The following is a 15,275-nucleotide window of genomic DNA, read 5'->3' on the forward strand; positions in this document are numbered from 1 at the left end:
AGAACCCAAAATCTCTACTTCTCTTAGGTGGTGCAAAACTTGATGAAGCCCTAGTTCTTTTAGATGGTTGGGTTCTTTGATTCCCAAATCTTTCATTTTGAGCTCTCTCTAAGGCTTTAGCACGATTTACTACCTCTTGAAACGAGGACAAGTTCAATACTATCAGCATCTCCTTTAACCTTGGGTGCAAACCCTCAACAAACCACTCACACGAATCTTTTTCTGTTGGAATTAACTCGACCGCAAAATGACTTAACTTGTTGAATTCACACTCATATTCATATACAGTGCGGTCCAATTGCTTCAGGTTCAAGAATTCTTGCTTCATTTGCCTAATAAATTGGTCTCCTATATTCTTGTGTTTAAACTCTTCTAAGAACAACGACCAGGTCACTTGGTCACTTGTCATTCTCAGAGTGACGTTTGTCCACCAGATTCTCGCTTGCCCACGAAGCAAGGAGACCACTCCATCTAACTTCTCTATATTAGAACAATGGAGACCATCTAACATAATTTTTACATCATTAAGCCAAAGTTCTGCAACAATAAGACCTTCTTCGGCTTCACCTTTAAACTCTGGTGCTCCTAAACCCTCCAACTTATTTGCAACATTTATTCTCGGAGTTGAAGTAATAGAAGGTTGAAAACGTGCCAATACTGCGTCCAATGTTCTGAAGAACACATCTTAATCAGGTTCTAGAATGTGCCTGTTCTTCACCTTGTCTGGCCAAGGCAGGTGAATTACTACTTTCAGCGGGCCTATCATCTCTCGCTTCACTTCTAGAGCTACCATATCCGGACATCTATAAGAACATAACCATATCGTTCTGTTAGTAAAACAACACACTTACTATTATATCAGATCAGAAGTTTTCACTATTTTGTTTGCATGAATACTTTATAGGACACTCTAGACTCCGGTTTATGCCGAGAATCGACTAAACCGTAACTCTGATACCATTAAATGTAACACCCTTAACCCATATCCGACCCGAATATGAGTCCAAGGTGTCACATTGACTTTTCAAACTTTGACACTTAAAGAAAACAGATAAATTTTAAACTTTCATTAAAACTAAATACATTAATTTACATAAAAAAAACCACAAAATACTAAATCGATCAAATCATTCGTAACAAACACTTTTCTTACATGCCAACACTATACACGACAAAAGACATACTTTATCCGTTACTTCTGATCTAATCTTCTAATAGTGTTGCTGTTCTTGCCACCATATTTCCGCTCTTCCTAATTCTTGGTCCTACGTGTAAATCACTTACACGCTAATTTATAGACTTAGTGAGATATATAAATATAAAAATAATGCATTCCGTATGAATATGAACATGCAATCTATCCATTAAATCATGTCATATGCAATTCAATATAAACAATAATAATATGGTAACATATAACTATAATAATGCAATTACCTTTGATAACCTTTTATAGGCCTATGTATATTTTTTAGAACTCAAGGTATTCGAGTACATTGTGGTTGTGCACTATTGCTGTCACCACAGCTCGTATAGGGTCCCACTATGGGCTATGAAATTTTGTCTTGAATGACCTATGTACTGTATTTGTCCCGAAGGACCACTCCTTAAGAACCATATACATATTCCAGTGGATCAAATCGGTCTCAAAGACCCTGTAAATTTCCAAATGATATATATATATATATATATATATATCCCGAAGGACCACGTAGAACCCTCAACTCTTGGCATGCCAACTATACCTATAGCTCTCATATCATATATCATGGGTATTATTCATATATGTTCATGTATTCATGTCATTTCTCTTGTGATCACATAACTCATATCACTTACCATGTCACATGTGTATTTGAATCTATTCACATATTTATCAAATCATATGAACATATATACTTTATGCATGTATCATAATAATTATCATGTATGCATGTTCATAACTATTGTGCTATGAAAATCAACATAGGAATTAGACTTATCACAAGTCTTATTCCATTATACCATACTTATAATATGTACTCACCTTAGCCTTGCTTTGACTCGATTCTAATCCTTCGATTGTTCCGGAATGAGATTACGTTCTAAATCTACCTAGTAATACATTGATACATATCAGTATACTAATGGATATATTTTAAACTATCACTCCTCAGGCTAAAAAGAAAGTTATTTTTTATCTTTTAATGAAGGTATGCATCGATGCACTACACCATGTATCGATGCATCCCTTGATGGGTGCATCGATGCACTATTTATGCATCGGTGTATAAATCTCATTCGATGTTTGTATTTTAAGCAGGTGCATCGATACACTACTTATGCATCGATACACTGATGGCATTCGATGTTTTTATTTTAAAGGAGTACATCGATGCACTTCATGTGCATCGATACACCTTGAACAATCTAGGATTATCCTTGATGCATCGGTACACATTGGATTGCATCGATGCACATAGCCAGAAATGTTATTTTAGCACGAAAATCTCTTCATAATCTTCTCAACACTTTATATTTCCCCTATTTTTATATCCCTAACTTGCATACTCTTACTTAAACTAATTATTATTGTTGAAAACATTTTGATATTTCGATATAACAAATTAAGTTAAATGAATTTTAAGATTTTCCAAAATGATTTTCTAAGTATATTCGATATAATTATTCAAATATCAAAACATTACTCAAAATATTTCAAAAATCATTTTTAATCCTTACTTAAGTGTAAAATTAAGTTTTAATCTTAAAATAATTTCAAAATAATCTTTCAAAGTATTTCGAACCATTTCAAAACCAAAAATTCCAGATTGCTCAGAGGGAACCGATTCCCCCCTGTACCGATGGTTTGGCTCCGAGATTTCCAGAATGCTCGGAGGGAATCGATTCCCCCATAAGGGGTATCGATTCCCCCCTATTCAATGGTCGAAATATTTGAATTTTACACTTAGGGAACCGATTCCCTATGATGAGGAACCGATTCCCTATGATGAGGAACCGATTCCCCCCACGCTCCAAGCTGTTTTATTAATTGTTTTCACACTAAAACGACTATATTATCTTCATTATTATCCCAACGTTCAAAGTGATTCAAGGTGTATTTAAACAAGTTTTGAAGCCCTTGATCAACAAGAAATCATAGAGAAACAAGAGAAAGCATCAAACACCAAGTTTGTGCAAATCAAGCCAATTTTTCTTTCAATATTCATTTTGCTTTCAAGAACACCATTTGTGCTCATTTGTAATTATCTTTGAGTGTTCTTTTCTTGTTCTAGAATTGTGCAAACATCTTACCTTGTGAGGTTTTCCTTGTAAGTTTGCAAATTTGTAATCTTCTCTTTGGGAAAAGAGTGTTCTCAAGAATTGGGGTATATTCTTGAAGGTGTTGTAAGGTTATCTCTTTGGCCTCAAAAGAAAGAACAAATTAGTGAATTTGTTGGAAAATCTTTAGTGTGGATAGCTAAGGTAGTGGACGTAGACTTTGATTGAGAAAGTCGAACCACTCTAAATCGTTGTGCAAATCTTTTCAATTTTCTGCAAAAGCTTCCACCGAATTTTTAATTGTCAATTCACCTCCCTCTTGGCTAATTCCGTCGATCGATTAACTCAACAATTATCCCTTCCATACCTCTAAAACTTAGAAACCCAATTCTCCATATAGAATTTAAGAATCTCACTCAACTTCCAACATGTTCTTAATCTAATTCTAACACTTCATATTCCTTAATTCGCTTGATGACAAGTCAAATCCCACTTCTAATTCTTATTATGAACTCTAATCAAAGATTTCACTTTTCTACTTCCTTTCTTTAATTCTTCATGTACTCCTCATCTTATTGTTTTAAGATAATCTAAGCTTTCCTTAAGCTCAGTTATCATCTAATGATCAAAACCTAACTTTAATTTATCAAATAACCAACTAATCAGAAAACTCACCTTTGCTTAGCTAGGTTCGCAATGAGAGAAAATAGAAGGATGAAGAGAACTCTGGAAACTTTGTTTCCTCTCCCCTCATTTCCGTGCATATCTCATCCTTATCACCTTTAATTTATTTATTGGTCAAATGACCATTTTACCCTTCAATTCACTTAATAATTACTAACAATCCTTCCAGATAAATCATTAAACTATTCAATCATCCTACTTTAATCACCAAATTCTAAAGTTTTACAATTTAGTCACTAACCCGTATTTTGGGATGTTACAAATAAGTTGTTTAAGATAGACATTAGATGCCAAATACAACATTAACGGTTGCAATACATTAATGGCCTACCCTTTTAACATATACTTGCTTCTAATACTCCATGTTTAATGTTCCTCAATAGCCAAACATAATGAGAATCTAAAGCAGATATCGGAACTAAAATCATAAGACCCCATAATTCTTGTAAAATTTCCAAAACATGTAAAAAAATTCAATTTGTTCGCGATATATCAGTCCCATAATCAAATTTTAAAACTTATTAAAAAGAATACGAGCTCATAGGATATCGAAAATCACAGGTCGAATCAATACAATTCCCAGTAAACTAGTACCAGTATCTCTCGGATTGAGCCTGGCGATTTCACTATGTCGATACTCACAACCAATTCCCTGATTTAAAGAAAAACCAAACAAGAAGATAAAAAAAATTAGCCTAAGACCCTCTTTCACTTCTATTATGATGGACTTAATATCTTTCATAAGGAGTACTAAAAGTTTTGATTAAGAAGAAAGAAATAAAATTAAATAGTTTTGGTTCAAAACTAACATTAAATATCCAGATCCTTAACATGCAACTCCAGAAACATAAAAATTTCAACAAAAAAGAAAATGCGAGCTGAAAATGGGAAAGTGTGAAAGAGGGAAAGCTTACTTTCAGATAGCCCAAAAGAGAAAATAAATACTTTCTTGCAAGTGAGGGGAGAGACTAAGAAATAAACGCAATCGGTGTTGCGTTCCAGCAATTCTTCCTCTATTTTTTATTTGTAAATAAAAAGATGAAAGATAGAGCACTGCTTGGGTTTACAATTTTACATGGCGGAAAACTAAAGAACAAAAACCAAACGAGAGTGCATGTGAGCGAAAGAGACTGAGAGATCAAGGAGTTGTTTGGGATTTCATTATATTTGATCATCTGTTGGAAATTTTTTAACCACAAGGATTAAACGAAGAAATTATTATATGTCATTTATACAAAATAATTCCAGCTTTGTTGGTGACTTTCAACAATGATACTTAGTTAATCTTAGTAGTATTTGTCAACTCTGCATTTCTAACCCCATTTTTTCTCACAAGCGTTTCATCGAACATCTATGTTTCACCTGAGATGACCTATATATAACATTACATCTTGAATCGTTGATGGTCCCAGTAGTCCCTTGGTCGGGTCTTCTCTTAATGGACCCTTATTCAAGCCAACAATTCCACAAAATTCAAAGTTAGTTAGAATTTCTCATGCATCCCCGACTGAAAAGTTACACTGGAAATGAGAAGAGAGAAGCAAAAAAATAAAATTGAGATCGAAAAGGAATTTGGGGTTTAGAATGAAATTGAGGACTGTGTTGCAAGTTTTAAAAGTTGCAAATGGTGTCAATCGGTCGGTTACGTCAGGGACTATATTGCAAACGGACTAAATGTTGGAGGATTGTATTGTAAGTTTTAAAAGTTAGGGGACCTAAATGCAAGCCTTAGAAAAGTTCATGGCCATTACTATACTTACCCTTATTTTAATTAAAGGAAAAATTAACTTTAAGTTCCTGAACTCGATGATTTTTCTAATTTAATACCTAAATTCTTTTTGCTCCATATAAATCCCAAAATTTAATTTCTTAACCAATTTTCAGTCCATTTGATAATACGGTACACCGAGTGCGTGATGCAATATAATCTCATAGTATCATATTATCAAAAAGACTAAAATAAAATAAAATAAAAGTTGCTAAATTTATAGACTAATATGGACTAAAACAAAGTTTAGGGATAAAGTTGAAAAATCATCAAATTTACGGATTAAAAATTACTTTGTCGCTTTAGTTAATACAAAATTTTTATTTTGACTCTCTTATTACTTGATAATTAAAATTATAACATTTTAGTGCAAATATTTTTAGCTTTTAGGCTTTTAAATTTATTTTTACTAGTACAACAACAACAACAACAAAACTCAATTCCCATATGCAATGGGGTAAGGGGGAGGTAGGGTAGTAGGCTGCCCCCAACGCCAGGTTGAGAGTAGCTTCCGTGGAAGACCTCCGGCAGTCAGAAAATTAAAAATATAGATAAAGTGCAATGCATGTATAAATAAATACATAAATACAGAGTTGAACAGTATTCATATGCAGACATTAATATCATTAATATCATATGCGCGTTTGTACTTGGGCAGTAATCCCTGCAAATAAATCCATACGAAAAAATCTCTGCATATAGACAGAAACGTAAGACCCGACTAAATTTAAAAGTGAAGAGAATGTTACACAAAAGTCCAAGAAAGCAAGCCCAGTTCTAAGCCTTCATAAATACCAATAACAGAAACGTATAAAAAGTAGAAGTTACCCACACTACTCGACTACCCTAGTTTTGAATCTCCATACTTTCCTATCAGAGGTCATGTCCTCGGTAAGGGCTAAATCCATCAAATCAGATCTCAAGCAGTCTTCCCACTTCCGCCTTGGTCGTCCTGCCTTCTGGCACCGTTGACTGTAATCGACTCTACCCTCCTGACCGCATCCGACAATAGTCGCCTAAGGACATGCCCAAACCACCGTAGTCTTCCCTCCCTCAATTTTTCGGAAATAGGCACCACCCCCAAGGACATCCTAATAGCAGAGTTTGTGTCATATCCCACAGAGTCCTACCGCATGTCCATCGAAGCATTCTCATTTCTGCGGCCTCTATCCTCCTTACATGATCCTTCTTGGTTGCCCAACATTATGATCCATACACAGTGCTGGTCTTATTGCATTCTATAAAATTTTCCCTTAAGTTTTAGAGGCACCTTCTTGTCACACAAAACTCCAGTAGGCCCTCCTTTAGCCATCCCGCCTTTATACGGTGTGTAACGTCATCTTCTACACCCCCATCTTTATGTATCATAGACCCTAGGTACTTGAAACAATCCTTTGAGGGGAGAACGTGTCCTTCTATGCATACTTCTACATCTTCATCGTTTTGGTCCCACTGAAGTTTGAACATAAATACTTGTCTTTTCAATATTGATCCTTAGACCTTTTTCTTCCAAAGCAGTCTTCCAGTAGCCAGTCTACTATTCAACTCAGATTTTGTTTCAGCAACTAGGACAATGTCGTCAGCGAAAAGCATACACCATGGTACACCGTCAGGTTTCGCACAATAGATGTCGTCCATAATCAAGGCGAAGATGTAAGGCTAAGAGCTGACCCCTGGTGGAGTCGATTTCCACTGGGAATGCCTCGGTGTCGCCAACTGTAGTCCTGACGTGTGTAGTAGATCTACAATACATATCACGAATCACCCGGATATAAGCAGTTGGGATCCGTCTCGTTTCCAAAGTCTTCCAGATCGTATCACGGGGAACGCTATCATAAGCCTTCTCAAGGTCAATGAATGTCATGTGAAGATCTCTAGACTTTTCCCTATATTTCTCCATAAGTCGTCGAAGTAGATGAATCACCTCCGTGGTAGACCTGCCTGGCATAAAGCCAAATTGATTTTCCGAAACCCTAGTAACTTGTCTCAACCTAACCTCTATCACCCTTTCCCATAGCTTCATGGTATGACTGAGTAGTTTAATACCTCTGTAGTCACCACAACGTTTGGGATCTCCTTTATTCTTATAGATTGGTATCACCGTGGACTCTCTCCACTCCTCTGGCATCTTGGCAGTCTCTAAAATAATATTAAAGATGTTGGTCAACCACTTAACTCCCTCTTCTCCTAGGGCCAACCACACAGTGATAGGAATTTGATCATGACCGACAGCTTTGTCCCTTCCCATCTTTCTAAGAGCCATTTTGACTTCCTCAAACCCAATCCTACTTGTAGGGCAGTCATTGGCCGTAGTATGATGGTCGGCTGACCCATCAACGGTACTATCTCTACAGGGAGAGGCACCGTCATTAAATAAGTCAAAGAAGTAACTACCCCAAACCATCTTAATATCATGATCTTTCGCTAAAAGAACACCATTGTTGTCCTTAATAAACCTAATGCTACCTAGATCCTTTTTCTTATTCTCCCTAGATTTTGCAAGCCTAAATATGTTGTTTTATCCATCCTTGGTGTCTAATCTCTTGTACATTTCCTCGTATGCCTTATCCTTTGCTTTAGCCACCGTTTCTTGGCTTCCCGCTTGCCTCCTTGTATCTTTGTTTAGCTCTCGACCTTCTTCTCGTCATTGCATTGTAGAAACTCCTTGAAGCAAGTTTGCTTTGTCTTACCTTAGTTTGGACTTCGTCGTTCCACCACCACGATTCTTTATGTTCCTTGGCCTTCCCTGTCGACAACCCCAGGGTATTTTTGCCCATCTCTCTGATGGAATTTTCCATATTTTCCATAACAAATCTGCATTATTTGAGTTTGTAGTTCCAAAACCTTACAAAACCTCCTAAAGTCATCAGCTGTGCTCCATGTAACTTCTTCCAAAGGATCCTAGGTTTACCCATTTAGCCCTCCTATGAGTGCTCCGCCCGTGCGGTACGCGAAACACCAAAACCAATAATTTGTGTTGCGATGCGCATGCCTCTTCAGGGACACCTTACAGTCAATGCAAGCCCATCGATCCCGATTTCGAACCAGGATGTAGTCATTTGGGTACAATGTCCCCCGCTATGAAACGTAATCAAGTTCATCTCTTATTAAATAAGGAGTTAGTGACCACCAAATCGTGTGCAGTAGCAAATTCAAGCAACGTACCCCATCGTTCCTGCTACATAACCGAAACCCCCATGAACACCGTCAAACCCGTCGGTTGCACTACCTATATGGCCATTGAAGTCTCCCCCTATGAAAACTCTTTGGTCCTCCGGAATGCTCCTAAGTACATCATCTAACTGATCCCAGAAGCAACGTTTCTCCCCCTCCCCTAGGCCAACGTGTGGGGCGTACACTGAAAGGACATTCACCACTTCCTCTTCTATAATAACCTTAATCATCATGATCCTATCCCGGTATCTACAAACTTCAACTACATTTTCCTTGAGCCTAGAGGATACCAAGATACCCACCCCATTTCTAGCTTTATCTACGCCTGAATACCATAACTTGTACCCATTACACTCTTTGGCGCGAGCCCCTTTCCACCTAGTCTCCTGAAAACATGCAAAATCTATTTTCCTATTATTAAGTACGTCGGTCAGCTCTACAGCCTAGCATTAATGTGCCTACATTCAAAGAGAAAACTCTAAGTCTAGTCTCCTTGTCACCACTATATCGAGCCCTCCCCCTATACGCCCCATGGGCTCTAAAAGACGGACATGACCTCAAGTAATCATCTATAGTCGAAGCTATGAGAAACTATGAAAAATGAAACCAAAGAAGACAGAAGATGCACCAGAAAACACTAGAGAATTGAGGGGTACTAAAAAGCCTAGTTGGTTACTAAGTACGATTTTAATTTATTGCTAGTAAGTTTATTAACAATTATAAGATAAATTGTGTAATTAGGTTAATAATATATAAGTAAGTTTATTAGTTTATTAACAATTATAAGGTTCAAACAAAGATCGACTGGAATAAAATATACGGGGGAAACAATATTAAAAGTACCTGATTCGTGGGTGATTTGAGCTTAAAAGAGAGAGCAAGCGAGAGAGAGAGAGGGGTCTAAGAGTTTACTTTTCAAGTCTGGGTAATATCTTAAAAATCCAGAGACAGTTCTCAAGAGTAATGAACGAATCAAAAACAACTGGATCACCTAATTAACACATAAATATCACTGATCCATTCAAAATAGACCAAAATAAAAAGTCTTAAATCTCTACAAAACAAATTTAAACTACGAAGGCAAGTCGATCTAAAAGATTCACATACAACGGACATATTTAGTAAGAGAAAGTGAGGAAAGAATATACTCAGACAAAAATAAAATAAAAGTAAAGAATAAACCCCCAAAAAAGAGAGATCTTTTAGCTGGAAGCTGAAGAACACAAGTAGATCAACCACTTGTTTAGCAGTGACTGTAATATGGGTGTTAAAGGGGTCGATGGTTCTCGGTCGAGCACAGGGGAGATGGGGAGAGATCAGAAAAACTGTAAAATTGCACAATAACCCAGCAAACAAGTCGAGATTATAAACAAAGAAAACGCAAACGGAAAAACCTGTTGAAGCTGGTTGTGGATTCGAGAGTGCGGCGATAGGAGCTAACGTTCATAAATCTGACAGAGTCAATAAAGCACCCAAAATCCACACCACTCGAAGCTCCTTAATCCCCTGGTCCCGATTTTAAGACCCAAAATCACAAATAATACCCCGATTTGTGTAGATCTATGGATCGTGAAAATGACCAAGAAATTAAAAAAGAAGGAAAGGCCTGCTGAGAGTGAGATTCTTTTTCTTTCAATGAATATAAAAACTATTTCTGGTCAATATCAACAATTTCTCTGCTGTTACACCAGCAAACAAGTCGAGATTCTACTGTTTGCCTTGTCAAGAAAAACGCAAAGGAACCGTGAAAGGCAAAGGAACCGTGAAAGTGAAGCTTAAAACGATGAACAAAAAGACCTAACCCACAAATCTGACAAAAGGTATTCAAAAAACACAAACTCGGTCCCTGAAAAAAAGAGAACCCGCCATGGGAGGCATGAAAAGTGGGTCATTCAAATGGTGTGGTTCGCCTTCGATTTACACTGAAAACAAATATGAATGAAATCAAAACATGAAATTGCGTTGAAATTTATTTATTTATTTATTTAAAATCATACGTGTCAGTCTTTATTCAATTAAAGTTTGCAAACATGAAATGAGCAAATGTTTATGAATAATAAAATGAACACATTTATAAATATGATCATAAATATATAATCGAACATAATTCCGGACAAATTTTCAGTGAATAATAAATGATAAATCAAAATTTTTAAACATAAAATAATCAAACATAAATATCAATAATTACATTATAAGAAAACAAACACAAACAATGATAGCTTCTTTTTTTGGAAACAACAATGATAACATTATTAATTAAATAATAATCAAATAATAAATAAATACTAAACGAACATGTTCATGAACATGAATGAACCGAACTTGAAAAATCTAGTAAATGAATAAAAGAGAAGAGTATGTTCATAATATAGATCTTGTATCTTATAAAGATTTTGCTTTAAGCAAAAGCTGCAAATATTACAGATAGAAACTCCTATTTGTATGTATATGTGTATATTTATACACATGATAGTAGGATGGATCCAAGCCATATTTCCATCAGAATCTCCTTTGTAAAATACTAAACCTTTAAGCCTATAAGAAACTAAAGAAATGATGATAAAAACAAATATATAACCAAAAATGGAAAGTGGGTACAAGGGATAACAGTAGATGCAACATCTGCAAATCTATGGCAGCATCAGTCTTCATTGTTTGATTGTGTATCTGAAGAATCCACTTGCCTTGGGCCTCCGATTGAACGATTTCGCGGTGTTCGAACAGGATGAATAAGATCCCAAACTATCTGGTTCACTGATAGTGAGAAGAAAATGTGAGATGCATCGAAGCTTTACGCTTTTTGTGCTTTAGAAAATGCTTCATAAAGTGGTAGATTTAAGAAAAATGTAACAAAAATAGCAAGCAGAGCTGAGGGAAACTTTAAATATAGTTTGGCGGACGAGTGTGGTCTGAGTATGTACCTGATGCTGCGAGCTTCATGAAAAGTGCCCTTGCAAACTCGAATTTTGCTTGGTGTGCGCTAATGATTTTGGTCTGCAGTCACACTAAATCTATTATGCTTCAAACATTTTGCAATGACAATTAAATGTTAAAATTCCTAATCTTAAGTAGAAGCCAGGTAACCATCATACCATTCGGCAACCAAATCAGCAACTAATTTATAGATTGCTTGTTTGTTCGTGGCAACAAGAATGAAAGCGATGAGGGAACAGTGGCGCAAAAGAAAGAAACAAGGACCAGGGTTTTCAAGCAGAAACGATAAGCTTAAGCCATGACAGCACTTTTAATATAACAAAGGAACAAGTTCTTACCATTTCACTGTAAATGAACTCCGACACTTTATCAAGCTTAGCTTGGTGCCTGAGTAGCAACGGACGGAGATGGCTTGTATACAAATGCTTGGCTCCCTGTTAGAGAGCAATTAATTATCAAGAGTACCTTGCTTATCCATATTCAACTACCATGTCTTAGTTGCATATAGAAAAATATCAAATAAATACTGTTTGCAAAAAAAAAATGCTAGGATTGGCTGACTAATTAAACACTGAACGATATATATTTTCTTGGTTGGACCTAAGAGTGCTATTATACCCTTTAAAATTGATGCGTGCAAGATCGAGTAATAAGCGTATCCTATGTGTGAAACAGAAGCAAAAACCGAGCTTACATTGGAAGATGGGAGTTGAAGCCAAACTAGAAAAGCAAACTTTGCATGGTAGTACAGAGGAAACCTGATGAAACAAACAAAATGAGCAACACACGAAGAAAATGCTTTAAATCTAGAAATAAGCAAGAAACAGACCCGGAGGAAATAATTGGTAAACAGAAAACATTGATCAACCATACATGTAACAAATTAGGTTTATAAAAAGTGTATCAGGAGAAGTTCACCATGACACTTTAAATTCTGATGGTTCACTTGTAACCATGAATCTTAACTACTTGTTTGAATTCACAGTGCTAAATGAAGTAAAAGAGAACCAAATTGTGAAGGAAAGAAAAAACAACAATGGGAAAAGAAACAATTGGTGCAACAATTAGGTTTAAGAAAAGATACCAGGACAGGATTTTGTCAGAAAAACTTCAGCAACTGTAAAAGATCCATAAACTGCAAATAAAAATGAGACTTCTGTGAAGTAAACAAAGTTGAATAATGCACTTGCAGTAACTTATTTTGATAATGTGCCACAAGCAGCAGACATATATAGTCACTACTTGAGTAACTTAAACCGTACCAAGTTCATTGGTCCCAGCTTCAGGTAAAACAAGTACTTTTAGCTATGACAGGATCACGCACAACAAATATAATACACAAAATTAAAAAAAAAAAGACACGGAACAAGATTATTAACATGTCTAAACATATATAACATGAACGTTTCAAAATTTATCAAAATATATAGTATCTTAAGTACGGTTATGACAAATGCAAATAACATAAACAAGAAACAAATAAACGGATTGTTAGGTCTATATATTTTGCATAGCATTTATGCAAAGGTGAAATGGTGATTTCATTTTGTGCTTTATTTTTAATGTTTGTTCCCAATTACAACTTGCCCCTCAAAAACAAAATTCAAATAATTTTTTCCACACCAGAATAAATTTGAAAAAGACTATGAGTTCTTGTTAGTTAGATTAAAATATCAATAGGAAACAAAGCTACATCTTTTAACTTGTATTGAGCTACGAAACAAAGGAAGAAACCATCAAATTCGTGATACATATAAAACAATATAACGTTGAAGAGTTGCCATAGATGTTTAACCTGTCCAATAAAGAAGCCATTTTTGCTGCTCAGTTTGATTATTGTTTCAATCGCTTTAAAAGTCGAGTAAACTGGTAGAATAGTCCCCACTGTACAACTATGAAACAAAAGAAGAATAAACCACAAAAATTAGCAACAGATTCATAATCAATGGTGCAACCAAGTGATTTGACTAAGAGCTTACCATGCCGTCCGAACAACAATGTTGGAACTAATTGGAGAAAAAAGCAACCTTAATCCCACCTAAACCAATTCAATAACCAATTAGAACTAACTCAACATAAATTAAACCCTAATTGTTCTTAACAAATTCCTTTTTAAAAAAAAAAAATTAACTGAACAGACACTGTTACTCTTGATTGAATGCAAAAATTGTATAAAATAAACCCTAAATTGATTGAAAATAACCAATTCAAACTAAGAATGGTGACATTTCGATGCATAATACTTAATAACAACATGGTTAAATGTATATAAACAAAATTTAAGAAGGAAAGAGATGGATGACCTCGTTCGTTAGAGCCATGAATTCTGGAATCTGAAGATAAAACTGGGAATTGAGATTAGTATTGAAGGGAATTTGTTGAATTCGAATTTATACAGTTCAAAGTTTGATTGTTTATGACTTTCGATTGCGGTGAGTTAAAGATTTCTTCATTCGAATTGGAAAACAGAGAAATTTATTTATTTTTGGCAAAAGGGTACCGAGGCTCTCGGTACTTAAAATTAAAAGGGTAGACTACTCCAATGGTCACTAATGTTTAGGTGCGTTTTCGTTTTCACAATTGATGTTTTAAAAGTCACAAATCGGTCATTACCGTTATCGTTTGTTACAAATTGGTTACTCTCCTTTAACAAGCATGACGGAAAACACATGTGGATTGTTAACATCTGTTAACAGACTTACCTGAATGGTATAATTACATAAATAGTCTATGTTTATATATTCTTTCAATTTGATCCTAGTTTTAATAAATTAAAATAAATTTACCTACGAATCATGAGATGACATGTGTCATTGGTTACTACTTGTTATCATTTGATTGGAAGACTAAATTTATGTTAATTTAATATATTATTTCTACCAATCAAAGGGTGACACGTGTCATCCTATGGTTGGAAGAAAATAAAGCAACAAATAAATAAGTGGGGGGAATTTTAATAGAGGACCCTTGAGCAAAATAATGCAAGCCAAGTCATTGAACCAAGGCAACCATTAAACATATTTGGACAACAAATGGTATATATCTTGTATCTTAGTATGTAAATGCTTTACTCAAAATTAAAAATATGTTATATATCTTAAATTTTAAAATTATCTCTTTATTTTTGTTTTAACTTATTAATTTTTTTATTTTTTTCTTAATTTATTAAATATATTTTTTTTTTATTTTAATATAAATATATATTTTATCTTTATCATCACTTAAAAATATATTTTTTTAAATATCTTAACTTGAAATACATTTAAATATGTTACTATTAATTTAATATAAAAATATATATTTTACTCTTATTTTTTATTTAAAAATATATAATATTTTCTTATTTTTAAAAAATTAAGATAATAATAAAATATATTTTTAATTTAAAATAAGAATAAAATAAAATTTTAAGTAAAGATAAGAATAAAATATTATATATTTTTTAATTTAA

The 15,275-nt window shown here is 34.7% G+C and overlaps 1 pseudogene; it reads right to left on the reverse strand.

Annotated features, from left to right (window-relative positions):
• Nucleotides 1–11,308: 11,308 nt before the first annotated feature.
• On the reverse strand, nucleotides 11,309–14,284 carry LOC120142617 (annotated as a pseudogene).
• Between the last annotated feature and the right edge of the window lie 991 nt (nucleotides 14,285–15,275).

The sequence above is a fragment of the Hibiscus syriacus genome, unplaced genomic scaffold (genome assembly GCF_006381635.1).
Source record: "Hibiscus syriacus cultivar Baekdansim isolate YM2019G1 unplaced genomic scaffold, ASM638163v2 tig00110831_pilon, whole genome shotgun sequence".
Classification (NCBI taxonomy): Eukaryota; Viridiplantae; Streptophyta; class Magnoliopsida; order Malvales; family Malvaceae; genus Hibiscus; species Hibiscus syriacus.